The 26,971-nt window shown below is 49.9% G+C and overlaps 1 protein-coding gene across 1 annotated transcript in view; it reads left to right on the forward strand.

Moving 5' to 3' along the window:
- LOC147016398 (ATP-dependent chromatin remodeler CHD5-like) overlaps window positions 1–26,971 on the forward strand; it is a 98,174-nt gene that overhangs the window by 5,885 nt on the left and 65,318 nt on the right. Inside the window, exon 2 of the mRNA XM_085845004.1 lies at window positions 25,521–25,653. The gene's annotated coding sequence lies outside the window, so the exon portion shown is untranslated. The remainder of the gene's footprint in view (window positions 1–25,520; window positions 25,654–26,971) is intronic.

A 26,971-nucleotide genomic window follows, 5' to 3' on the forward strand; every position in this document is an offset into this window, starting at 1 on the left:
TGTCCTAAAAACCTGCTCTTCTGCTCTTGCTCACCCTCTCTCTGTTCTATTCACCCTCTCATTTGCTCAAGGTCATCTGCCATCTGCTTGGAAATCAGCAAACATTACTGTCCTGCATAAAAAGGTGCAAAAACAGATCTCTGCAACTACAGACCGATCAGCCTTCTCCTAATCATCAGCAAGGTTATGGAATCCATCATCGCTTCATACATTAAATCCTTCCTCTTCTCCAATGGCTTGATTTCCGATCATCAATTTGGTTTCAGACCAGGTCACTCAACCCTGGATATTCTGCTTCTGCTCTCCCAACAATGGATGGAGGTCCTCAATGCCAAACATGAAATCCGAGCCGTATCCCTAGACATATCACATGCTTTTGACACGGTCTGGCTGGCACCCCTGCCCTGCTCACCAAACTCTCTTCCTATGGTATCCAAGGCCATCATCTCCACTCATGGCTCGCAGACTTCCTTTCCTGTCGCAGTCAACGTGTGGCCCTAAATGGAGTTCTTTCATCCCCTCTTCCTGTCCAGGCTGGAGTTCCTCAAGGTAGCGTTCTGGGCCCTCTTCTTTTTCTGGTTTTCATCAACAATCTCTCCGACTCTGGAAAATTCTCCATATCTCTTTGCTGATGACTCCACCCTCTGCCTTACCATCGGTCATCCCTCAGACCGACAAGCAGCAGCTTCTTAACTCACTGCAGATCTGGGTAAAATCACAAACTGGTCCAACATGTGGAACATGTCTTTCAATCCGGACAAATCTCACACTCTCACGATGTCTCTCCGAAAGGACAGTTTAGAACACCCCCCCATCCCCCATCCACTTTCTCAACAATCCTCTGGAAGAAGTCCTTTCTTTCAAGCTTCTGGGTCTCACTATCTGCCATGAGCATTCCTGGGAAAGCCACATTTAAAACCTCGCCTCCAAAGCCAGTCGCCGACTGGGAATCCTCCATCGTGCAAAGTCCTTCCTAAACGTTTGCCTTGCTCTTCATGAGACTCATGGCCTCCTGTGATTTCCTCAGCTGCTTACAACAAGCATTTTAAGGCCATTTTCTCTGCAAAAGTGGGGGTTAGCCTTCCTCAGCTGCTTATTTTTTATGTATTTAACAATGTGTTAAATGAATAAATAAGACCCGTATCTTGCCAAAAGGTGAGCACGTGTGACTTCTTTAAAGTCACACTGAGGTGAACAGAGCTGCTCTCCACCAGGAGCGACTCCTTGAGGAATATCTGCCTACGTGAGATTCCAATGAGAATCGTTCTACAGAGTAACCATGAAAAATATGCGTTTGCCTCATAATGTCTCAAGCTTGACATATCGAGGTGTTCGATTTGAAGGTCAAGGCCAATCGCCACCAAAAATGAATCGGCTGAGCGCCAGACCATGAACTATATTCCCATGAAGTTTGAAGATGATCCGATCAAAATTACTCAAATAAAGGTTTCGTCGACTCCCCTGATTTGCTACAAAGTGACCTTGACCTTTGACCTTGACCTTCAAGATTTTGTGCGCTGAAAGGGACTTCTATAGGCCTCTGATATGCGAAGTTACAAAAATTTCCAATGATAACTGCTCTGCAGAATTTTTTATACGTGATTTCAGACAAACAAAAAAATAAAAAAAATACAAGCTGACTAACATATCTTGCAAAAACTTCGTTTTGGCAAAATAATAACAACCCAAATTTGTGGTGCCGGGCAGTTAACACAGACAGCCCCCGGATGGCTGAGCGGTATCTTATTTGGAGGAGGGAGACGTTAATCGTCGGAGATTTTAACATGTGCTCGAAGGGAATGGTGGACGGGCGGAGGAGCACGGCACAGGAGCACTGCACCAGGACAGCACAAGGGGGTTTATCCTCGAACCCACAACAATTACACGAATACAGTTTCTTCAAAATGAACACATTTAATGAACGTGCACAAATATTTACAAGACGATTATTCAAAAGGAAATACTAATAAATAACTCCTTCAGTCGAGGCCTGGCACACAGATTCAAATACGGACGATGGGGGTACAAAATAAAAAGAAAAACCCGCCTTTTCAAGTATGCTTGTACTTAGCTTGGCCCAGAGCTGGTCCTTGTTGAACTGGAATTGAGGCGCTTCTCTCGTCGCAGGGCAGACGTATGCCAGGCAATCTGCGAGCGACTCCACATAAACGCTCAAAATGTGCCAGTCTTCCTCTTTCCAAAATTGCCTAAGCCAACTCCAAACCTCTTCAAAAGCGCCACCTGCCTCATGCGTTCCTCACACTGACCTCGTGTGTGCGCTCTGCTGATCTCTCATCCTCTCCAGACTGAAACCTTCCACAATACAAGTGTGCAAGCCTGCCTACCCTCAACCTCGATCACACTGATGTATCTCTTAAAATCCACCACCTCCACCTCTCCTGTGCGCTCCTTTTTCTTCTCTGCTCCAGGGCGTGGCCTGCTCGCACCAAACCCAGGGAGGCGGGGCTTCTGATCAGCATGCATGCTTGTTCCTCCTCATCCTTTTGTTTATATAGGCATCGGGGAAAAATCAAGAGGGCAATCACATACTGGGGAACTTATTCTTACTCCTTCGGATAATTAACACCGCAGCACCCCACGTGTGGTGACACGCAGCACTTAAGCTCATGGATTCCATAACTTAGTTACATCAAGATGCTTTCTACTCGTCCACGGATCAAGCACACATTGCTACATTCCCCATTAAATGCTTCCATATACCCCCCCAACCGTAACATACTGTTACGGCTGTGGAAATTTGCAAACCACCATTCAGGACCCTCAGGTGAGATATCTCGATAGGTACATGTGTAGTTAGCCCAAACCCGTTGTCTAGAGGGAATTTATGTGATTCATCCTGGCTGTGACGCTTTGAGATAGCCGTTTTTCTGGTCTGTCTTTATTTTGAACCAACCACGTCTCAACTGCCATCACACAACAACCACCACGCCAGCCATCGTCACCAACTACAACCACGCTCCAACCCTCGGACAACAACAATGCCAACAGCCACGACCTTGACCTTCACAACTGAATCCCACAAACGTCGCATAACAGCCATTCCCAACGGAACCATAACCATCAACCCTCACCACCGAAAACCCTCCACCACCTTCACCTCTCTCCTTCTACGGCCATTCCCGCACCACCTGTGAACACTAAACGTCGGGCTGTCTCGGGCCCGTTCGGCGATTGGTGCCGAATGCACCGAGCCGCGAGCGCAAATAGCAGCCTTTCCGAGGGAAAATTCGGATCAAAAACGCTACACGCCCACTTTTCCTCCGTCCAATTAGCGAGCGCGGGGCGGCTTGGCCCCGCCTCCAGGCGCGCGCGTGTGTGTGTGTGTGTGTGTGTGTGTGTGTGTGTGTGTGTGTGTGTGTGTGTGTGTGTGTGTGTGTGTGTGTGTGTGTGTGTGTGTGACGTCGATATATGCAAATTCTAGGATCAGGGGAGATTCACGCCCCCGTTTCCTCCGACCAATGGGCGAGTGTGGCTCCGCCCCCGAGGTCATTCTGATCCGAATATTTGCATATTAGCTGCTTCTGCCAGCATATAAGAAAGCGAGCGCAAGGCGAATGAAGTGAGTTGGGTTCTGGAATCGGCTGAGAAGAGTTGCGGGAAGAGGCAAAGGAGCTCAGGTCCGAGGCGAGAAGGTCGGCGACGAGGTTACGGTGTGGGGAATCGCTCGTCTCGTCGTGGGACCCAAGCCAGCGAGCCATTCTCCTCCCCCAGGGCATCAACAATTCCCCCTTTCCCCCACGCTGAGATAGTGCAAAAGGGGGCCCCGTTCCCACCCCACTCCAAACGTGCCAACGAAACCTGCCAAGGAGCACGGAGTCGGGGCACAGCTGCGCGGCCACATTTGCGGCTCGCCCGCCAACGTGGAACGAGGACGCGGGTAGGACCCCCCCCCCTGGTCTCTTGGACCTGGCCGCTCCTCCAGGTCACGTGCACATTTGGCCTACAGGCCTGTCTGCCCCCTTTTCTATGAGGGTGGCTTCTTTCCTTTGCTTTAATGTAAATGTGTGTTGGCGCTGTCTGTAAAGTAAAGCTGTATAAGTGTTGCCATCTGTGCGCGTAGTCGGTATTAACTCTGCGTCGTTGTTGCTTTTGTTTTGGTTGCTATATGTGCATTTTGACTGTCTGGCTGTATATATGTGCATTGTGTGAACTGTTTTCCCGTTTCGCTTCGTCTTTTCTTTATTGACCCTAAGCCTGGTGTTGGCTTAGTGGTTAGGATGGTGGCTTGGGATCCCAGGGTCCTGAGTTCAAGCCCCGTTGGCTGCTGAATTAACACCAGGGTTTGACTCAGCCTGTCATCCTTCCGAGGTCGGCGAAATGAGTGCCAGTGTACTGGTCCCGGTGTATGCCCCGGTTAGAATAGGTGTACCATATCCCTGTGTGTCGTAAGAGGCGACCAGGGTTGGCGTCAGGAAGGGCATCCGGCCATAAAACATTGCCTCAAGAAAAAGCCAAACCCCTACACAGCAGGGAAAAATGGCTGTAAAAACGGTCATTTTTTTTTTTCTTTCTTTATTGACCCTCCATCCTGCTTCACGTAAAGGGTTCGTAGTGGGTGCAAAACACCCGGTAAATAATCTGAACCGTCGAGGTCGACAACACCGCTCGGTTATCCCGATAGTACGGAACGGGCCGCCCAAGCGGCTCGTGTCCGGAGTCGACCTGCCGCGAGGTACGATCGCCCGGTCTACCATTCGCGTGGGTACTTAGGTTGGTCGAGTTTGGCGAACAACCCTATCCTACGCGGGTGGCCGATTGGCACGATTGTGGTGAGGTCGAAAGGCCCACCCGTGACTGGCTCCGGGCGATAGTTCCTGGAGGGTCACGACTGAATTGTCCGTCCGGTGGGCGACGTGCCACGATCCGAGTTACGTCGCCGTCCGCACGCTGGCGGGCGCGAATTCGCAACACGTGTCAGAGAGCGGGAAACAAACTCTCCCGTCTCCAGCTAAATTCACGGGGAATCGGTTCAGGGGTGAGAGGAGCGACCCCCGATTCCCTCCAAATTACGAGCAATTCAAATTAAACCTTTACGAGAAATAAGATGGAGTCTCAAGGCGAGTGGGAGCCGGGGGTATTAGAAATAGATGTAGAATGTGTAGAATCCATGGCCCAGGATGGAGACCCTGAGCAGGAAATGTTGGTTGTGCAGGAACACGACCCCCCCCCCAACTGAACCCAGAGCTCAAAATGGGCGCAGTGGCTGGGGTGGCGGACGAACGCCCCCACGTGTGAATTCGCCCACGGATCGGACGATGGAAATGTTTGAGGCATTGATGAGAAAGATGGATGGAAATACGCGACAAATTAACAAGAAACTGGAAACAAACACAAACAAAATGGAAGAAATGCGGGGTGAGACGCAGAACATGGGAATGAGCCTAAAAGGAAGCTTGGACGAACTGAAAAACGAAATGAAAAAGGAAGACGACACGATACGAGCGGAGGTGACCGGGTTAAAAGAGAAAGTAAAAGGAGTGGGGGTCGCAATGGAAGAGAGCAAACAAGAGAGGGTAAACGAAATAAAGACTGTGGTGGGAAAGATAGACAAAGTAGGAAAAGGACTGGGAGAAGTAAAAAGGGACAAGACCAAATACAGGAGGAAATAGGGAAGAACACGACTGCGATAGAGGAATTAAAAAGAGAACAAGGGAGAATAAAGGACGGATTGGGAGTCGTGAAGAAGGACTGTGAGGAAAGACATAAAGACATGACGAAGAGAGTTGAAGACCTGCGAAAGGAGGTAAAAGTGGAGACACAGAAAGGATTAAAGGCCGTGGGGGAGGAATGTAGAAAGAGACATGAAGAAGTAATTAATGAAATGGAGCGGAAAGACAGAGGAACTGGGGAAACGAATAGAAGAACACAAGGGCGAGATGGAAGAGCAGTTTAGGACAACGGGGGAGAAAATATCCAAGACAAATAAGGTGGTGACAAAGGTAAAAGTGGAAGTGGAGCAAATAAGAGATAAAGTCGGGGAACTATCGTTAGGGACGATAGGGGAGGAATTAAATGAAGTAATGAAGGGGAAAATAGAGGAAATGGAGAGGAGACTGACGGAATGTGTAGAGACCCGGTGTGAGAGGCAGGGTGACCTCCTTCGGGAACAGGGGGAGAGGATATACTCCCTCGAGGCGGATCGTGCCCAGGTGGGGCCGGTGTCACAGGGCGGAGGAGGAGGCTTGCCCGATGTGGGGGTGAGCATGCCAAGCTTGGGGATTGTAGAGGCCGCGGGGTCTTTTGGCCTAAGGGGGGTACCGAGTATGACTGTTACAGTGGGTGTGCAGAGTGCCAGTCCAATGGCTTGGGAGAGTAAGCGGGACGACGCAGGGCACGGACAGGGTGGTAGAGCCCCCGGGCAAATGGCTCGGACCCTGCGGGAGTGAGGCACCGTTGGGACTGGGGAGGTACACCCCTCCAGGAGTCCCTTGGGAACTGGAGGGGGGGAGCTCGAAAGGACCAAGGGTGCTGCTACCCCCGTACGATGGCAAGACGGACTTGAGGGGGTACATGGCACAGTTCCAGTGTGTTGCCAGAGGCAATGGCTGGAACGAGGTGCAGGGTGTGGTACAACTCATGGCAGCCCTGCATGGCGCGGCCTTGGAAGTCCTGACCACCGTACCCAGTGAGGGGGTGACCCTGGAGGATCTCCATTCGGCCCTAAAAAACCGATTTGGCATGGACCAGCAGAGCGAGCTTGTTAAAGCTCAGCTCAATGGGCGTAAACGACGCTCCCAGGAACCACTGGGAGAATTGGCACACGACATTCGACGCTTGGTGGGGATCGTGCACACCAACATGCCGCCGGAGTACTGGGAGGAGATTGCCCTGGACCATTTTCTCCGAGCGATAGGGGGCACCGATGTCGGAGCATTGCTGACCGTATAGCACCCGGACAACCTCTAGAAGGCAGCTGATACTGCCGCCTGCTGGGAGGCAGCCAGAACGCCATTGGGAGGGGCTGGGCGGCATGTGGTGGCAGTCCGACAGGTGGGCCCCGTGAACGACAGTGCGCTGGGAGCCGGAGGGACTCCGGGCGACCAAGCGCAAATGGAAAAGATGGTGCAGGGCATGTTCGACTGCCGGTTCGGGAGACCTGGGGAGAGGCGGTCGGGCCCAGGAAGGGTGGGAGATGGGCCATCAGGGGGTACCCAAATTCGGAACGGAGGGGGGTATAATTCGGCGTACCGGAGGCAAACACCTTACCAGAGGAGGTGTTATAATTGTGGCACGAGGGACCACCTGCATCGGGAGTGCAACGCCCCGTGCAGGGAAAGGCCCCCGCGAAGGGAAGATCCATGGCCCCCCAGACCACCAACTCTGCCCCGGGTCAATAGGGATAGCCAGGCCCAACCATCACCCCCCACCAGTCCCCGGGAAACTAAGAAGTGCCGAACATGTCGGGCCGTGTTCGGCAGACTCGGACGGAGAAGAGCCCTCAGAACTGCGACAGGTCATCAATTGTGGCCAAATTGGCAATGGTGGCTTAACAATTCGGTGCAAAGGTGCCGGCGTAGGGGTAGACGCCGTTGTGGACACAGGAGCAAGCGCCACAATCATCAGCCCTGTGGTCCTTGATTCGAGTGTAGACGGTTGGGATGAGATCCACCGTCTGCAAAACCATAGTTTGCAGCTAGCTACTGGGGCAACGGCCCCCATCATAGGACGTGGTTTCGTGTCGTTTAAATTGGGCACCGTGAAAACAAGGATAGATGTTTGGGTGGTGAAGGTGTGCGACCCATGTCTAATAGGGTTGGATGTGCTAACGGCCGGTGGCTGTAAGATCGACTTGGGCCGGGGGGTCATGCAGTTGGGTGGTGAGGAGTTGCCGTTAGGGGGCGTGAGCACGGATGAGAGGGTGTAGCTGGAGGCTCCTGACTCCGTGGTCATTCCACCGGGTGCCGAGGCTGTGGTCCCAGCTCGGTGGCGAGCACACCCAACGTGGCAGGGCTCCTGCGGCCTGGCGGAACTACCGGTAGGGCCATCAACCCCGGGTTTAGTCGTGGGCCGCACCCTGGTAAGTACCGACGGGCCAATAGTGCCCGTTCGGGTGATAAATGTTAGCACGGAACCACGCACTATCAAGAAGGGCATTAAGGTGGCAGATTGCACCCCAGTAAAAGAGGTCGCAGAGCTGAGGAACGATAACGTCGAGCCGGACCGGCCCCAGAGGGAGTCTCCAGACTTGATTAGGAATTGGCCCGGTCCCATTTGCGAGATGGTAAATCGGAGTAGTGTAGATTTGGAGGATGCCCAGCGGGAGGCCTTATACAAACTGGTCGACCGACACATGGGGATCTTCTCCTTGTCACCCGAGGATATTGGATGTACGGGCCTGGTGCAACATCATATCCACACTGATGGGGCCCGGCCTGTCCATCAGCCTGCTTGAAGGCTCCCATGGAGCAAGAGAGAGGAGGCTGATGAACAGGTAGAAAAGATGCTCAATGCAGGTGTCATTGAGCCCTCGGGAAGTCCTTGGATGTCACCGGTTGTGCTGGTCAAAAAGAAGGATGGGACCACGCATTTCTGCGTGGACTATCGCCAGCTGAACAACGTGACACTCAAAGACTCCGATCCCCTGCCGAGAATTGACGATACCCTCGACGTCGTTGCAGGCTCTAAATGGTTCTCAACTTTGGACCTCAAGAGTGTGTATTGGCAGTTGGAGATGGATAAGACGGGGAAGGAGAAAACGGCATTTTCCACAGGGAAGGGACTGTATCAGTTCACTGTGATGCCGTTCGGTTTGTGTAACGCCCCCGCCACCTTTGAGAGACTGATGGAGCGTGTACTCGGCGGCATGCCATGGCAATTATGCCTGGTGTATCTGGATGACGTCCTGGTACACGCTAAAACATTCACCCAGGAGATAGCCAATTTGGACCAGGTGTTTGGGCGCCTCAGGCAGGCAGGGCTAAAATTGAGCCCGGTGAAATGCACTTTGTTCGCGACAGAGGTGGCCTATCTCGGACACGTGATAGGCCGCGAGGGGGTAAAGACCGACCCCAGAAAAATTACAGCGGTAGAGGAGTGGCCCGTACCTACAACTGTCAAACAGGTACGGGGCTTTTTGGGACTTTGCTGCTACCACTGGCGCTTCGTGGCAAACTTTGCTGAGATAGCCAGGCCCCTTCACCGGTTGACGGAGAAGGGGTTGAGATTTAATTGGACAGGGGAGTGCCAGGAGGCCTTCCTCAAATTAAAGGGGTGTTTGACATCCACACCCGTTTTAGCGTACCCCACCGATGACGGGATGTATACCCTGGACACGGATGCAAGCCAGGAAGGATTGGGAGCAGTCTTGTCTTAGACACAGGGGGGCGTGGAAAGAGTGATCGCGTATTACAGTCGGGCCATGAGTAGGCCCGAACGAAATTATTGCGTAACTCGCAAGGAGCTATTGGCTATGCTGTCTGCCGTGAGCCATTTCCACCCGTACTTGTACGGGAGGAAATTTTTGGTTCGAACTGACCATTCCTCCTTGCAATGGCTCTTACATTTCAAGGAACCGGAAGGCCAGATTGCAAGCTGGTTGGAAAAGTTGCAGCAGTACAATTTCAGTGTGGTCCATAGAGCCGGTAAGGCTCATGGGAATGCCGATGCGCTCTCTCGCCGCCCCTGTCTGGGAGAAAACTGCAGATATTGCACGAGACATGAGGAGAGGGACCAATTGGCAGACACCTCCCCGAAACTCCCAGTCCGTGCGGCCCAGGTGGTAGGCCCAACTTTGCCACTAACCGCGGGAGAGGAATTTGGTGCATTGGTATGGAGCACGGCCCAGCGGGAAGACCCCGTGATAGGGCCAGTGTACAAATGGGTCCAGGAAAACAGTAGGCCCAGTGGGGAGGAGATCGCCCCATTCGGAGCGCGAACAAAAGCATACTGGGCTCAGTGGAAGACCCTAGAAATGAGGGACAACATCTTATATCGCAAGTGGGTGGAGATTCCTTCCGAACAAACTTCTTGGCTGGTGATAGTCCCTGATGGGTTTAAGACCCAAATTTTGAAACGGGTGCACTGTACCCGCGCCGGCGGCCATTGGGGCAGGACCAAAACAAAATCTCGGGTCCGCCGGCGGTTCTATTGGGTTAACATGGGGCGCGATGTTCAGAACTGGTGTCGAGCATGCAACGCCTGTACTGCGAAAAAGGGACCGCCACAGAGGATGAGGGCCCCACTCCAACTACATCAGGTTGGGGCCCCCCTGGAGCGAGTGGCCATGGACATTTTGTGACCACTGCCCCCCACTCGCCAGGGTAATAAGTACATCCTCGTAATTATGGACTATTTCACCAAATGGCCGGAGGCCTTTACCCTTCCCAACCAGGAAGCAGGGGTCGTGGCAAAGGCCTTCGTAGAAGGATTTACATGCCGGTATGGGTTTCCGCAGGAGCTGCACACGGACCAGGGACGAAATTTTGAGAGCGAATTACTAAAAGAGGTGTGAAGGCTCCTGGAAATTTGAAAGACACGGACAACGCCCCTGAGACCACAGTCTGATGGCATGGTGGAGAGGTTCAACAGGACCCTGGTCCAACAGTTGGCCCTCTTCACCGCCACTAACCAGGAGGACTGGGACGAACATCTCCCGTACCTCCTGATGGCCTATCGCGCGTTCCAGCATGGGTCTACCGCGTGTAGTCCGGTGCTGTTTGATGTATGGATGGAAGCTGAGAAGCCCCGTCGATTTATTGTGCGGTCGGACGCCTGAGCGGCTTGATAGGCCCCCGGGGGAGGGCTATGCCCGTCGGTTGGAGGAAGGCATGGAGAAGGTCCATGCCTTCGCACGACAACAGCTCCAACAGGCGGGCATAAAGATGAAGCGTAGGTACGACCACTGGAGCCAGGTGAGCAAATACCCACCGGGGGCGAAGATTTGGTTCTTTAACCCCCGGCGGAGGAAGGGCAGATGCCCGAAGCTCACCTCACCTTGGCAGGGCCCGGGGGTCATCCTGGCACAAATCAGTGACGTGGTCCTAAAAATTAAAATGGGTCCACGGGCCCTTCCCCGGATCGTCCACGCGGACCGCCTGAGACCTTACAAGGGCGACCTTATGCCCTCATGGATATGTCTTGCTGGAGGAGTTGGTGCTGGAACAGCCACTCCCGCAGAGGCGCAAGGCTCGTTGAGCCTTGCAACAAGTTCACGAGCCCAGTAGGGAGGGATGAAATCCCCCCCTGCGAATAAGGATTTGGGGACAGTGACAGACTTTGGATGTCGCGGGGACGTAGCTTAGCTACGTAGTGTTAAAAGGAACGTGCTGTAGTGTAAGGGACGACGTGGGAGCATGAGTTAGGGAATGTAGTGAGCAGGATGGCAGAGATCAGCGGTGTGTGTGTTGAAGAGTTGGTGAGTTGTGTTGTGACATGATGAGTGAGTGAGGCCAGCGAGCCTGGGTGTATGGAGCGAATGGGGAATGCATGGTGCGATGAGTGATTGGGGGGAGGAGTGACTTCTGCCCAAGGGACCCCGCGGTCAGTGTAGAGTGAGTTAGGGGGTTAGCGAAATTGAAAAATGGAGGTCGTTTTGCTGTTGGTGTGAATGTAGGCTCGATACCCATTTGGAGGGGTGCAGGAGCCCTGTTGACAGGCTGGGAGCATGGCTGCGAAAGGTGAGTATCGCTGAGTGGGTACCCCGGGCACCGGGCTAGTCGGCCATGGGGGGCCGGGATAGCGTAGTGGGAACGGGTGCGCCCGCATGATGTGGGGGCCCGGGACGCCGTTAGCCGCGTGGGCAGTGTTGTGGGCACGGATGACCCTCTGAAAGGGGCCCGGGAAGCCAGCCTGCCACGTGAGCGTTTCAGGGGAGTCGCCATGGAGGGCACTCCCCGGTGTTTAGGGAGCTGGTAGGCTCGGAGGCAGTGTAGTGCCCGGGGGTGCCATTGTTGGGGAATCGGCAGAAGGTAGTGCCTGCCAAGGGAGCCACGCGTCCCAGCCATGAGACCGTGTGAGGGCACGGAGAGAAAATTGGGAGGCGAGGCCCGAAATTTGAGAGGACACCAACACAGGTGACGGGAATCTGGGTTTTTAGAACCAATAGCTTAAGCGAGAGGCGCTTGTTGAAAGCCCCGGGGTAGTTTAAGAGATAATGGTTAGGGTAGATTAGGAGATGTACCCCTCCGCACCATCCATCCCTTCGCTCTCGTTGTGGGCCGCTGGACCCACTTTGGGTTAAAGATCGCTGAAGTCTGGGGAGGCCATCCTGAGGCTTGAATTGGGCCTCGACACATGACGCTCTCTCCCTCATTCCCCTCCGGGAAGGGAACGTAGGGGTTGGGAGTAGGCTCGGAGACGATAGGTTAGCCGAACAAGGACAATAAACGGGGTTAGGGGACGAATTATAGTGGGGAGAAGTGAAAATTAAAAATAACAACAAAAAAAAAAAGTTGGGGCTAAATTGGGTTTTTACAAATTAAGGGAGTGGGTATGGACAGTGACAGGCAAAGGCGATATGTGGGAGGGAGACAGTAGGCATGTCCGAGCCCGTCTTCTGAGTGGCCAGCACCACCGCACTCCCTCCACCAACCTCCATCTCAAGGCCGGCCCACTTCATCGGCTGGCTGTGTTTTGCTCCGAGGCCTGTACCGGCCGGATCGTCAGCAGCTGTGTTACTGCAAGGCCTGTGCCGGCCGGATCATCTGCTGGTGTTTGCTTCAAGGCCTGTGCCGGTCGATCATCTGCCGGCTGTTTGCTGCAGTGGCCCTGCTTTGCCATGCCATGCCTACTGCCCTCGTCATTTTGCCCCGTTCTGTTTTGATTTTCCCCCCTTGTTCATTGCCATGTGCGCCAGGATCATCAAGCAACAGTTTGCAAGCTGCAAGAACTGTCCTGTTGGCAGCTACAACACGGGCCTGCACCAGCAGCCCGTGCACCGTTGTTTGTTTGTGTTCATCCATCCATCCATCCATCCATCCATCCATCCATCCATCTGCACCACGGGCCTGCATTGAGCAGCCCGTGCACCGTTTTGTTACTTGCGTCAGTGCCCGTTCAGTATTCTGCAGGGACTGCCTTGCAGGCAGCCGCACCAGGAGACTGCGTTTGTGCAGCCCATGCACCGTTGTGGTTCACTGGGTTCATTGTAAAAGGGGAGGCCTTGGACTGCGTGTGAGCAGCCGGCCACGTTCCCTGTCACCTGCATTGTTTGAGCTAGAGACTGCATGCGAGCAGCCTGGCTCCGTGCTAACTGCTTTTCTCTTTGCAGAGTCCATTGATCCTGGGCCATGGTTTAGTGTAAAATTTGTAAGTTAAGGTTAAGTTGTACTGTAAATTTGAGTGTGCCCCCGGCATGTCTGTCTTAGCACCGGCAATTTTATTTCAGTCGTCTGAGTGAGTGGGTTTGTTTAGTTAGTTACTCAGCCCTCAGGTTATTTATTTTGGGGACACTAATACCATGAATGTCGCACTCAGGGATCCGAAGGTAAAACGTACCAGGGGAGAAGTACACATGATGGCACACGAGAATTTGACGACTCGGGACGAGTCTGTAAAAAGGGGAGTGGGTAGTGTTACGGCTGTGGAAATTCGTAAACCACCATTCAGGACCCTCAGGTGAGATATCTCAATAGGTACATGTGTAGTTCACCCAAAGCCGTTGTCGAGAGGGAATTTATGTGATTCATCCGGGCTGCGACGTTTTGAGATAGCCGTTTTTCTGTTCTGTCTTTATTTTGAACCAACCACGTCTCAACCGCCATCACACAACAACCACCTTAACCACCACGCCAGCCATCGTCACCAACTACAACCACGCTCCAACCCTCAGACAACAACAACAACGCCAACAGCCACGACCTTGACCTTCACAACTCAATCCCGCAAACATCGCATAACCGCCATTCCCAACGGCACCATAACCATCAACCCTCACCACCGAAAACCCTCCACCACCTTCACCTCTCTCCTTCTACGGCCATTCCCGCACCACCTGTGAACACTGAACGTTGGGCTGTCTCGGGCCCGTTCGGCGATTGGTGCCGAACGCACCGAGCCGCGAGCGCAAATAGCGGCCTTTCCGAGGGAAAATTCGGATCAAAAACGCGACACGCCCACTTGTCCTACATCCAATTCGCGAGCGCAGGGTGGCTTGGCCCCGCCTCCAGGCGCGTGTGTGTGAAGTCAATATATGCAAATTCTAGGATCAGGGGAGATTTACGCCCCCGTTTCCTCCGACCAATGGGCGAGCGTGGCTCCGCCCCCGAGGTCATTCTGATCCGAATATTTGCATATTAGCTGCTTCTGCCAGCCTATAAGAAGGCGAGCGCAAGGCGAATGAAGTGAGTTGGGTTCTGGAGTCGGCTGAGAAGAGTTGCGGAAGTGGCAAAGGAGCTCGGGTCCGAGGCGAGAAGGACGGTGGTCGGCGACGAGGTTACGGTGTGGGGAATCGCTCGTCTCGTCGCCGGACCCAAGCCAGCCAGCCATTCTCCTCCACCAGGGCATCAACAATTCCCCCTTTCCCCCGCGCTGAGATAGTGCACAAGGGGGCCCCGTTCCCACCCCACTCCAAACGCCGTGCCAACGAAACCCGCCAAGGAGCACGGAGTCGGGGCACAGCCGCATGCCACATTTGCGGCTCGCCCGCAAACGCGGCACGAGAACGCGGGTAGGACCCCCCCGGTCTCGTGGACCTGGCCGCTCCTCCAGGTCACGCGCACATTTGGCCTACAGGCCTGTCTGCCCCCTTGCCTATGAGGGTGGCTTCTTTCCTTTGCTTTGGTGTAAATGTGTGTTGGCGCCGTCTGTATAAGTGTTGCCTTGTGTGCGCGTAGTCGGTATTAACGCTGCGTCGTTGTTGCTTTTGTTTTGGTTGCTATATTTGCATTTTGACTGTATGGCTGTATATATGTGCTTTCCCTGTGTCGGGAAATAAATGTGCATTGTGTGAACTGTTTTCCCGTTTCGCTTCGTTTTTTCTTTATTGACCCTCCATCCTGCTTCACGTATACGGTTCGTAGTGGGTGCAAAACGCCCAGTAAATAATCTGAACCGTCGAGGTCGACGATAACACCGCTCAGTTATCCCGATAGTACGGAACGGGCCGCCCAAGCGGCTCGTGTCCGGAGTCGACCTGCGGCGAGGTACGATCGCCCGGTTTACCATCCGCGTGGGTACTTAGGTAGGTCGAGTTTGGTGAACAACTCTATCCTACGCGGGTGGCCGATTGGCACGATTGTGGTGCGGTCGAAAGGCCCACCCGTGACTGGCTCCGGGCGATAGTTCCCGGAGGGTCACGACTGAATTGTCCGTCCGGTGGGCGACGTGCCGCGATCAGAGTTACGTGGCCGTCCGCACGCCGGCAGGCGCGAATTCGCAACAATACCGTATATTGATTGCCAAGGCCCAGTTTGACCCTGATAAGTTTACTTGCAATAAACCTGTCTACCTTTTCACTTTATGTTGGATACTGATTGAGAGATAAATTATACAGCATCTCTCTATTACCTTACTGTTGTATTACCATTGTTAATGTTTTATACAAACTTCTTCAACCTTATTATTTTGATGTCTGCTGCAGGATTAGGATTCTCATAATCATTGAAGTATTGTTATGTGTCCTTCAAAAATGCCCGGTTGATGTAACTCCATAATCTCCTTGTGAATTGGCTTCAAGATCACTCTGGAAACCACATCTGGTATGACGGATATCACCAAGTCCGCTGGGACACCTTCAGTCTCCAGGGATACTGCCTCCGGTGCGACAGGACACTACCTGCAGTTTGCCAGATCTTGCTTCCATTCATGTTATATTGATTCTCGATCCATTCGAATAGACATTTGTCCTCGTGGCTTTATTATTATTATTTTTATTTTTTTTTGTTATTTTTTTTAAAAATATTAATACTCAGTATTTTTCGTGTATTTTGACCTTGAGGGTGGTGAATATTTATTTATTTGTTTTAATTCTGGAGCAGCCTTTTGCAGGTTGGAATAATTTATTTTGATTTTTTTCTTAAAATATTCAACATGTCTTATCGATGTAAAAACAGATCTTCAATCTTGCATTAATTTAAATATTTTACCTTTAACAAAATCTTGTGCTTTTAAGTATCCAAAGCTGTTACCTTTTCTGTAGGTTTTAGATTTTATCTTTTTTATTTTCCTTATCCAACTGTATAATATTCTTCTCTTCTGAAGGAATAAGCTCTTGTGTGTTTTTATTTTTAACGTTCAACTTTGGGATTTGTTGAGGCTGTGCTTTCTGTGTGTCAATAATACACAGGGTACTCTCTATCCCCCCAAAAACAAAACCCTTTTCCATCCATCCATCCATCCATTGGGACCATACTCTGTGCAGAGCGTTGGTGCTGCTGAAGCAGTCTCCTTGGCTATTGGGCACAATCCTGGACGGGTTTCCACTCCGACACAGAAAACCCTTATGATTTTATATGTATATATATATATATATATATATATATATATATATATATATATATATATATATATATATATATATATATATATATATCCTCATTTATCACTCAAATGGTAGTTTTTGGCACAAGTTACCTTTTAATAAGCCAGGACCCACCACTGTGCTTAAATGACTTACTCCAAATGTTTACCACGGCGCTACAAGCACACTTGGATTTGATGGGTGAAATGGTTGATTAATGATACTTTCTGCTGGAGGAATTAACCGCTCTATAGACGTCCTTCACAAAGCCCCCGAAGATAGAAATCTGATGAGTGTGGGTCCCATTCAACAGCAAATCTCCATCCCCGAAGTGTGTGTTGAGCCAGTTCAGTGAATCATATGAGTTTTGGGGAGTGCTTTCATCCTGTTAAAATTATTGTTACCTTCACCGAAGGAGAGAGTGTTGCATTTGGGTCCGTTTGTTTCTCCGCACACAACTTTTGTGTTTTTCTCCGCAACCATTTGTTGGGTTGAGACAATTTTCACCGTTAGTGCGACTACTCATGTAGAATGTTTTAATGATAATTATGACGTCATACGTCACGTGGTGTAGCAGCCATGTTGGAAAAACTTTGGACCTCCATCTGAAACCACACCAAGGAAAAAATGGAAACTTGGTACATAGCGAGTACTCCTCGTGGGGAATGTGATTTTTTTTTTGACGTCATCGGTGCCTTCATTTTGATGTCATAATTGCATATGTAAAATAGTACATCCAATCTGAAAAATTTGAGGGTCATCAAGGGATAGAATGGTCTGCAAATTTTTTTTTGACGTCAGTCACGTGATTCGGCAGCCATTTTGTTTTTAGATTTTTTAATATCTCTGAAATGGCTGAACAGATTGAGGTGAAACTTTACACATATGACCGACCGCCCATCCATGAGGAGCAAAAGGTTCACACACATGACGTCAGAGGTCAGCAGCCGTATTTGATTTACCCTAAAACATTTTTTTAAATCTTCTCCAGAACAGCAAGACAGATCGAGGGGAAACTTCACATAAATGTTTCCAAAGGCATGTGTGTATGAGGTTGTTGAGGAATCGTTGATGTCACATGGTTTGGCAGCCATATTGGATTTAAGAAAAATATTAAGTAATGTTTTGTCTGGAACCACTTTATCAATCAACGTGAAACTTCAGAATTGTGATCTAGTAGTGATGGATAATACATGTTTTAAATTTCAACTTCATCGGACACATGGTCTGACAGGCAGAATTATTTAATTCTTTATGTGTGTGGTTTTTTATTTATTTAATAAGGCACACTTGGATGTGTTTTCGGGTGGAGGAGCATCCAGGTTCCTCCTGATGACTTCATATTTCCTTTTTCCTTGTTTTGGGTTCCTTTTGATTACTCCAATGCAAGTCTGTACCAATTTGGTCTTCCATTTGATCTGAATTGAATTTATTTTAATCCTATTCTGAATTAAATTAAATAATAGTAAAGGGTCCGGGTCAGGTGGCCAATCAAAGCTGAATGTCTTGGTACCTGGTCATCACTGCCAGCAGTTATAAAGTGGCAGTTATAATTATTTCTCATTAATTACGTCACATAACGACACAAACACCACACAAAACAAGTCCTGGCAAGGGTCTGTAATCTCTGATTGCTCTTTTTCTTGTTTCTCTCTTCTAACGCCCCTGTGACTGCCTATGGCCCTACAAAACCTCCAAAGAACTTGGATGTATTGTTTTGTATTGACAGTCAAAGCCTACCACCTATTGTCGTCAAACCTGAAAAGCCTGAAGATTCCATGTTTACTGATTGCGATCCTTGTAGTGCGTTTTCTGAGTGAAAAGGTCACTTGAGCACTCGATTGGAGGGTGTCGACCCTCACTATTCGCAGTTCTTGGAGTTGACATGCCCAGAAAGAAGGAAATGGGCCTCATCAGAAAACCAGACATTGTTAAAGAAGTTTGGCTTTTCTTTAATCCCATCTGCAAACCCCTGACACATTGTCACTCTTTTCTGCATACGGGCTGCAGTCAGTTTTTGTTCAATCTGAATTCTGTATGGATACAGTTTCATATCATGGATGAGAATTCTTCTTGCTGATTCATGTGAAATTCCAAGCTCTTGAGACTTTATGCCTGACAGATTCATGTGGGTCATCTGAATCACGGACACGGTTGATGTTCTCAGGAGACCTTAATCCTGATGACGTCTCGAATATGTTGATCTTCCAGCACCTTTATTGAAATTTGCGACAGTGCCTTTTTCTCTGAACCTTTTGACCCAGGTAAATATCTGTGACTTGCAATTTGCAGATTTAGTTCCAAACTCATGTTTAAACTCCATTAAAATGTTCTTGTCGGAGTCAGTTTCAAGAAAAACCTCCACAAAATATGGATGTTGCCAAATTGTCCACGGCATCTTTAAAAAGGGAAGAATCGTCGCCAACTTTCGGAGCCTGTCTTGCGATTCACTCTTCTTCAATCACCTCAAACATATACATGTATGTATGTATATGTATATATATATATATTTTTTTATTCACATATGTATATACATATGTCATTGTTTAATATCTTACCAAATGGGTTCTGGTTTTTAGGGTCACCCTATATCTTGATAGTTTTCTTCAACTCTTATAGTTTTGAATATTTTGGCTCCACATTTTAAACTTCAGACATTAAATCCTTCCTCTTCTCCAATGGCTTTATTTCCGATCATCAATTTGGATTCAGACCAGGTCACTCTAACCTGGATATGCTGCTTCTGCTCTCAACAATGGATGGAGATCCTCAATGCCGGACATGAAATCAGAGCCATCTCCCGAGAGTAGACATATCGCGTGCTTTCGATATGGTGTAGCACCCTGCCCTGCTCACCAGACTCTTCCTATGGTATCTATGGAGTTCTCTCATCCCCTATTCCTGTCCAGGCTGGAGTTTCTTCAAGGCAGTGTTCTCGGACCTGTTCTTTTTCTGGTTTTCATCAATGATCTCTGGAAAATCCTCTTTATATCTTTGCTGATGACTCCACCCTCTGCCGTACCAACTGTCATCCATCAGACCGGCAGCAGCAGCTTCTTCGCTCTCTGCAAATCTGGATAAAAGCACATGCTGGTCCAACACGTGAAACATGTCCTTCAAGATCCTGACAAATCTTACGATGTCTCTCTGAAAGGACTGTCTGGAACCCCCCCCCCCACCCCATCTACTTTCTCAACAATCCTCTTGAAGGAGTCCTTTCATTCAAGCTTCTGGGTCTCGCTATCTGCCATGATCTTTCCTGGGAAAGCCACATTTCCAAGCTGGCATCCAAAGCCAGTTGCTGACTGGGAATCCTCCGTTGTGCAAAGTCCTTCCTTGGCATACCTGAGCTCCTGACTTTATACAAAGCTTTTGTCAGTAGCCTGATGGAGTACTGCTCTCCCTTCTGGGCTGGTGCTCTCACCCCACCTTTCCAGCAACCCCCTTCTGGTAAAACTACCAAAATCAAGAATCCCTGTTCACCTTCACTTTTTCATTCCTCTTTTTCCCTGCCTTTGGAACAAACTCCCACACTCTCTTGAATCCCACTCTTCTCTCCAAGTCTTCAAAATAGCCGTTCACCACCATCTCTTATCTTCCCCCATCCAAAACCACAATATTTTCTACCCCCACTAATCCACCCCAAACCCACCTCCTTCAAATTCCCTGCTTTCCTTCCTGAAAGTCCCGATGGTGTCCATCTTGTTTACCCTGTGTACCCCACCCCATCCCTCTCCCTTCCACAGATCTCCTCATGTTTGTGTTCTGCACCTTTTTTTATTCCTTCCCTCTCCCACCCCTCTTGTGTCCTACTACCCTTGCTGTACGTTCTGTGTTCGCTCTCATAGGAGCCTCGACAGTGTTTTTTTTATTTTAACTTTTATCATTCCATCTTTATGTTGGAATGTTGCACACATATTGCTGGAGAAGTTGAACAACAAAGGGTTACAGGTTGGGATTGTTGAGTTAAAACAACATGGCGTTCCTTTTTTGCGAGGTAGCATCATTGACTGTGCTGCTGAGGCAGTGCCCTCTGCTGGTTTGGGTAGGAATTTGTAATTTGTTCATGGTGCTGGCGAAAACTCACAATGTTATTTGCAAATGACTGGTGGATATTTCACATCCACTAACTAACACTGGTAGACGGGATGCCGAGTTTAACGTCCATCCAAGGGACGGCATGCATAATCGATTAATTGCCCTGCCTGCAAAACATCGTGATTGTTTATAGTTGTTTCGGGATTCAAACCAACGGCTGGACAGCTTAGAGCCGAGTACGCGCACGTCTTGGCCATCCTGAGAGCCCACAACAGGGTGACAAGTTGGGATCCTGGAGGAGTTAATAACGGTGACAGCTTGGCCTTGTGGAGAAGCTAAGTCGGTGACAAGTTTTGCTTGTGGAGGTATTCAACAGAAGGTGACAGGTTGAGATCCTGAATGAGTTAAACACGGTGACAGGTTGAGATCCTGGAGTAGTTGAACACAAGGTGACGGGCTGAGATCCTGGAGGAGTTAAACACAGGGTGATGGGTTGAGATCCTGGAGGAGTAAGAGGGTTTCTGGATGGAATTGAGTTAAACAGAGTGCGACAGGTTGACTGACCAGGGACCATCAGGTCAGATATTGGACCATATGCCAGAGCAGCGCGTCGCTGCATACACTTTCTGCTGGTACTCCAGGGGCCTCCGTCTGGCCATCCCCCAGGCAGATGCCTGGCCCATCCCCATCTCCTTGAGATGCCGTCCAACGCACTGCAGCTACAGGGCAGGTGGTCGGCCCATTGGCCTCATCCACTCACGAGGCTCCCTCAGAGAATCTGGTGAGCGGGATCAGCATCAGGAAAACGAGCCAGGTGTCCATACAGTCACAGCTGACAGACTATACAGGTAGCACATCTCATTTGAGTCTCAGCAACCGCTCGTTGTACAGAAAGTCCAACCAGCGATAGCCAAGAATTCTCCGAAGAGACCTGGTACCAAATGAATTGTCTCTATCTCAGATACCAGGTGAGAGTCCAAGTCACATCCGTAGAGCAAGACTGGAAGCACCAAGGACCTGAAGACTCGGATTTTCGGCCTGATGTACCGACAGCGCCCCACCACACGATACAGTGAATACATGATTCCCAAGGCCCAACCCAGATGTCAATTGAGCTCTGGCTCACAGCCAGCGGAGACATGAGTACCACTGCCAAGGAAAGTGAATCTCTCAGTGTCCTTACCACAAACAGGTACAGACAAGACGGCAGCATCCAAGATGTCATTGAGAGCCTGGATCTTAGTTTTGACCCGGGAAATCCGTAATTCCAGCAGCTCCGACTCCTCTTTCAGCACCGCGAGGGCCCCCAAAGGGATATCCAGAGTCCCCGCAAGGATGACTGGTGATACCTCCCTATATATACATGACTGGTGATATAAATATAGAGGAAGAGACTGGTGATACCTCCCTGACAGCTGGTGCGTCGTCTCCCACTACGTGGCACTTCGAGCAGCTAAGCGTCAATGCAGAGAATGGGGCGCGATCGACAGGCGTGAAGGAAGGACTTTCGGCGGAGTCAGAAGCCAGTGGGTGGAGAAAGGCGGAGTCAAAACGAGAGGGCGTAGTGGCAGACAGGATCAGGTCGATGGGCGGAGTCTGAAGTGAGCTGTTGAAGGAAGGCGGAGTCAGCAGGTGAATGGGCGGGTTGTCAATCCCAGGCCAGACAGAGAGCAGGACAGGAACCACGAGCGATGAGCAGGGACAGATTCGGGTAAACAATTGACCGCATCCTTGCTCTTCGGGTCCTCACCGAACGCAGACGACAGTTTCGGCAGGGGCTGCTTGCAGCCTATGTTGATCTCTGTAAAACATTTGATTCACTGAATCAGGGTGCCCTCTGGAGGATTCTTGGTCTTCGTGGGGTGCCACCAAAACTGATCGATCTGATATCTGAACTCTACTCGAGTACTGAGAGTGCTGTGAGATGTGGTACCATCTCTGACTTATTTCCAGTTGTTATTGGAGTTTGTCAGGGGTGTGTACTGGCCCCCACACTTTTCAGCACTTGTCTGGACTGGATTCTCGGGAGGATGTCTGAGAGATCAAGCTGCGGTGCATCGTTTGGGAATGTCAAGATCTCGGACCTTGATTTCGCAGATGATGCAGTCATCTTTTCGGAGACTTTAGACATCCTTTTGGGGGCCCTTGGGGTGCTGAATGAGGAGTCGGAGCTGCTGGGATTACGTGTTTCCTGGGTCAAAACTAAGATCCAGGCTTTCAATGACATCTTGGATGCTGCTGTCCTCTCTGTGCCTGTTTGTGGTGAGGATGTTGAGGTCGTGGAGAGATTCACTTACCTTGGCAGTGATATTCATGTCTCTGCCGGCTGAGTCAGAGGTCAATAGACATCTGGGTCGGGCCTGGGGAGTCATGGATTCACTGGATCATGGGGTGTGGCGCTGCTGGTACCTGTGCGGGAGGACGAAATTCCGAGTCTTCAGGTCCTTGGTGCTTCCAGTCTTGCTCTATGGATGCGAGACTTGGACTCTGACCAAGGATCTGAGATGGAGACTTAATTCCTTTGGTACCAGTCTCTTCGGAGAATCCTTGGCTGTCGCTGGTCGGAATTTGTGTCCAACGAGCGGTTGCTGAGAGAGACTCAAATGAGATTTGATACCTGCTTAGTCCGTGAGCGTCAGCTGTGGCTGTATGGACATGTGGCTCGTTTTCCTGACGCTGATCCTGCTCACCTAATTCGATCAGCGAGGGAGTCTCGTGAGTGGAGGAGGCCAATGGGCCGACCACGTGCCTCGTGATTGCAGCAGGTTGATCGGCATCTCAAGGAGATGGGGATGGGCCTGGAATCTGCCTGGGGGATGGCCAGACGGAGGCCCCTGGAGTACCGGCAGAAAGTGGACGCAGCGACGCGCTGTTCTGGCACATGCTCCCATACCTGACCTGATAAGGAACGCTATTAAGGAGAAGCAGAAGACACTTATTAGGTATCAAATAACAGGACGAGTTAGATTGATATCACTATCGGAGTAAACAGAGGTAAGTTAAAAAAATAACTCTGAAAGCCAAAAGAGAGGATGAGAAGGAAATGGTGTAGAATATTAAACATAATAGCAAGGCTTTCTTAATGTATATCGGGGAAAAGAAAGAGGTTAGGACCAGTGTGGGCCTATTGAGGAATAGCACCGGGAGAACGGTTACTGGTTGGTGATGAAAGTGAGATGGCAGGCTTATTAAACAGGTATTTTATTTACTTCAACTTTTGCACAAGAACAGTCAGGAGAATTGCCAGTAGCTGAGAGTTTCTATCGAGGAGGTGAGGAAGGGCTTTTACAGCAGATCCAAGTTGCAGTGGAGGAAGTGAAGGAACAGCTCGGTCATCTAAGAGTAGATAAGGCTCTGGGTCCAGATAATATCCACCTGAGAGTGTTGACAGAGGTGTCTGAGCAGGTAAGCAAGATGTTAACGGATATTTTCAAAAGTTCCCAGGAGTCAGGACAGGTACCGGAGGATTGGAGAGGAGAAAATGTAACACCATTATTTAATAAAGGATACAGAGAAGAATTGGGAAACTAGAGACCTGGTTGGTTCGACTTCAGTTGTGGGGAAGGTGTTGTAGACATTAATTAAAGACCGGATGAGGAACCATTTAAACAAATACAAACTAATTAAAGGTAGTCATCATGGGTTTACCAAAGGTAGTTCCTGTTTAACAAATCTTTTAGAGTTCTATGAATCAGTGTCTGATTGGGTGGATGATGGAAAGGCAGTGGACATAGTGTATCTGGACTTAAAGAAGGCATTTGATAAGGTACCACATCGGAGGTTGTTAGGGCTTGTGGACTTGTGGAGTGGCTCGTTAGGTAGCTAATTGGATTGTAAACTGGCTTAGTGATAGGAAGCAAAGAGTGGCTGTGAGTGAGAGGATATCTTTCTGGGAGGATGTAAGTACTGCAGTGGGATACCTCAGGGATCAGGACTCAGACCATTATTGCTCACCAGAGACACTTGCTCACCAGTAGATGGCCTCGGAATGCCCTCTGAACAGATTTTCCAGACATCCTATGAACTACAGCATTTTACAGCATCCATCACATATAATTACTGGTAAGAGAAGACTGAAAACCCTTTTGTTAGAATTTGATAGATGTTGGGTGATTGCCTAACAGAGGTTTGATTATATCGAGATATAGAGACAATTTATTGATTTTACGCCCTTCATTTTTTGACGCCATCTTTGATTTCAGGTTAAATACCGATCAGATCTAAATGTTATTGACACCGGTGGATTGCTGATCCATTAAAACCATGGACCAGAACCAACAATTATGTCTTTATCACAATTATTGAAGAAGTTATAGCTGTTTTAGTTATTTCAAAGCCCGGTGGTGGCCATCTTAAAAATGACTGTTTTAACCCATTTCTGGATGTCAGATTTTGGTGGACTTTTTTTTTTTTCTATTGATCAGTATATCCAGTAGGAATGAAAACCACTGAGAAAGCTTTTGTTGCAATTTGTTGTGGGTTTGGTGGTTGTTTGTCATAAATTGACCCGACTAAAACACTACCTGTTTGAAGATCACAATTAATGCTACTACCTTAAAAGTGGCGTCGCATGGGAGACGTTTTGGCAAGTCTTTGACGAACCTGCTGGTGAGGCTTTTGACGTATGAGCGGAGTTAAATTGGGTTGGGATTGGATGACTTGCCAACTCTTCATTAAGGACACCGTTTGATCTTCAACGTCCACCAACAAATGCTGGCAGACGGGATGCCCAGCTTAACGTTTGTCCCTGATGGCGCACTTTGACGCAACACTCAACCGTTTGGTTCGGCTTGGGAATCGAACATAGACTTGACACGTCACACCAAGTGCACTTCCTCTACTCACCATTCTGTGCGTCCGTTTCACACCACCACAACTATTTATTGATGTATAAGGTGCAGCGTCTCCACAAGATCTCCAGAGCTGTTGATACCTGCATTCCAGGTGGACAATTGTCCTAAACGAACGGATGATATCTTTATTATTATAGTTCATTAATTAATTGATTGCAAAATGGTTCAGAACTTTGAACTCTCTCACTAATGAGATCCATCTCTCCCTCCAGAAAGGTGGGACCTGCATCTCAACCTCACCTTCCACAATGGAACAGGGACCTGCGAGCAGTGATAATGCAGATGACACGTCATCCATGTTGATAAGATTCAGTTACCAACTGTGCTGGTTTCATCGGTTCAAAGGTCAGTTTGGTTGCAGCAAAGCACTCACTCAAAGTCATTGGGATAGACCATAGGAATAAGACGTGGAAGGATGGGCACTCAAGAAGCATTGGTGGAGGGTTCCCGATTCAAATTCTGATGCCCCCCCTCCCCACCTGCTGACTGGTCATGGTCTTGCAGACCTCGTTATGGAACGACTGGAACTGGAACTGGAACTGAAACTGGACCAAAGATAACAAGCTGGAGTGATGCAACACCCATTCAGTGCACTCACTGCATCCAGAGCTTCCTCAGGTCAGGTCAGGTATGGGAGCATGTGCCAGAACAGCGCGTCGCTGCGTCCACTTTCCGCCGGTACTCCAGGGGCCTCCGTCTGGTCATCCCCCAGGCAGATGCCAGGCCCATCCCCATCTCCTTGAGATGATGGTCAACCTGCTGTAACCATGAGGCACGTGGTCGGCCCACTGGCCTCCTCCACTCATGAGACTCCCTCGCTGAGAGAATCTGGTGAGCAGGATCAGCGTCAGGAAAACGAGCCACATGTCCATACAGCCGCAGCTAACGCTCACGGACTATGCAGGTAACAAATCTCATCCGAGTCTCTCTCAGCAACCGCTCGTTGGACACAAAATCCGACCAGCGATAGCCAAGGATTCTCCGAAGAGACCTGGTACCAAAGGAATTAAGTCTCCGTCTCAGATCCTCGGTCAGAGTCCAAGTCTCGCATCCATAGAGCAAGACTGGAAGTACCAAGGACCTGAAGACTCGGACTTTCGTCCTCCCGCACAGGTACCGGCAGCGCCACACCCCATGATCCAGTGAATCCATGACTCCCCAGGCCCGACCCAGACGTCTATTGACCTCCGGCTCACAACCTGCGGAGACATGAATATCACTGCCAAGGTAAGTGAATCTATCCACGACCTCAACATCCTCACCACAAACAGACACAGACAGGACAGCAGCATCCAAGATGTCACCGAAAGCCTGGATCTTTGTTTTGACCCAAGAAATCCGTAATCCCAACGGCTCCGACTCCTCATTCAGCACCTCGAGGGCCCCCAAGAGGATGTCTAAAGTCTCCGCAAAGATGACTGCATCATCTGCAAAATCAAGGTCCGAGATCTTGACATTGCCAAACGATGCACCGCAACTTGATCTCTCCGACATCCTCCCAAAAATCCAGTCCATACAAGTGCTGAAAAGTGTGGGGGCAAGTACACATCCCTGACGAACTCCAGTAACAACTGGAAATAAGTCAGAGGCGGTACCACCACACTTCACAGCACTCTCAGTACCAGAGTAGAGTTCAGACATCAGATCGATCAGTTTCGGTGGC

Source organism: Eptatretus burgeri, chromosome 11, assembly GCF_056783735.1.
Source record: "Eptatretus burgeri isolate ZD-2024b chromosome 11, Ebu_testis_v1, whole genome shotgun sequence".
Lineage (NCBI taxonomy): Eukaryota > Metazoa > Chordata > Myxini > Myxiniformes > Myxinidae > Eptatretus > Eptatretus burgeri.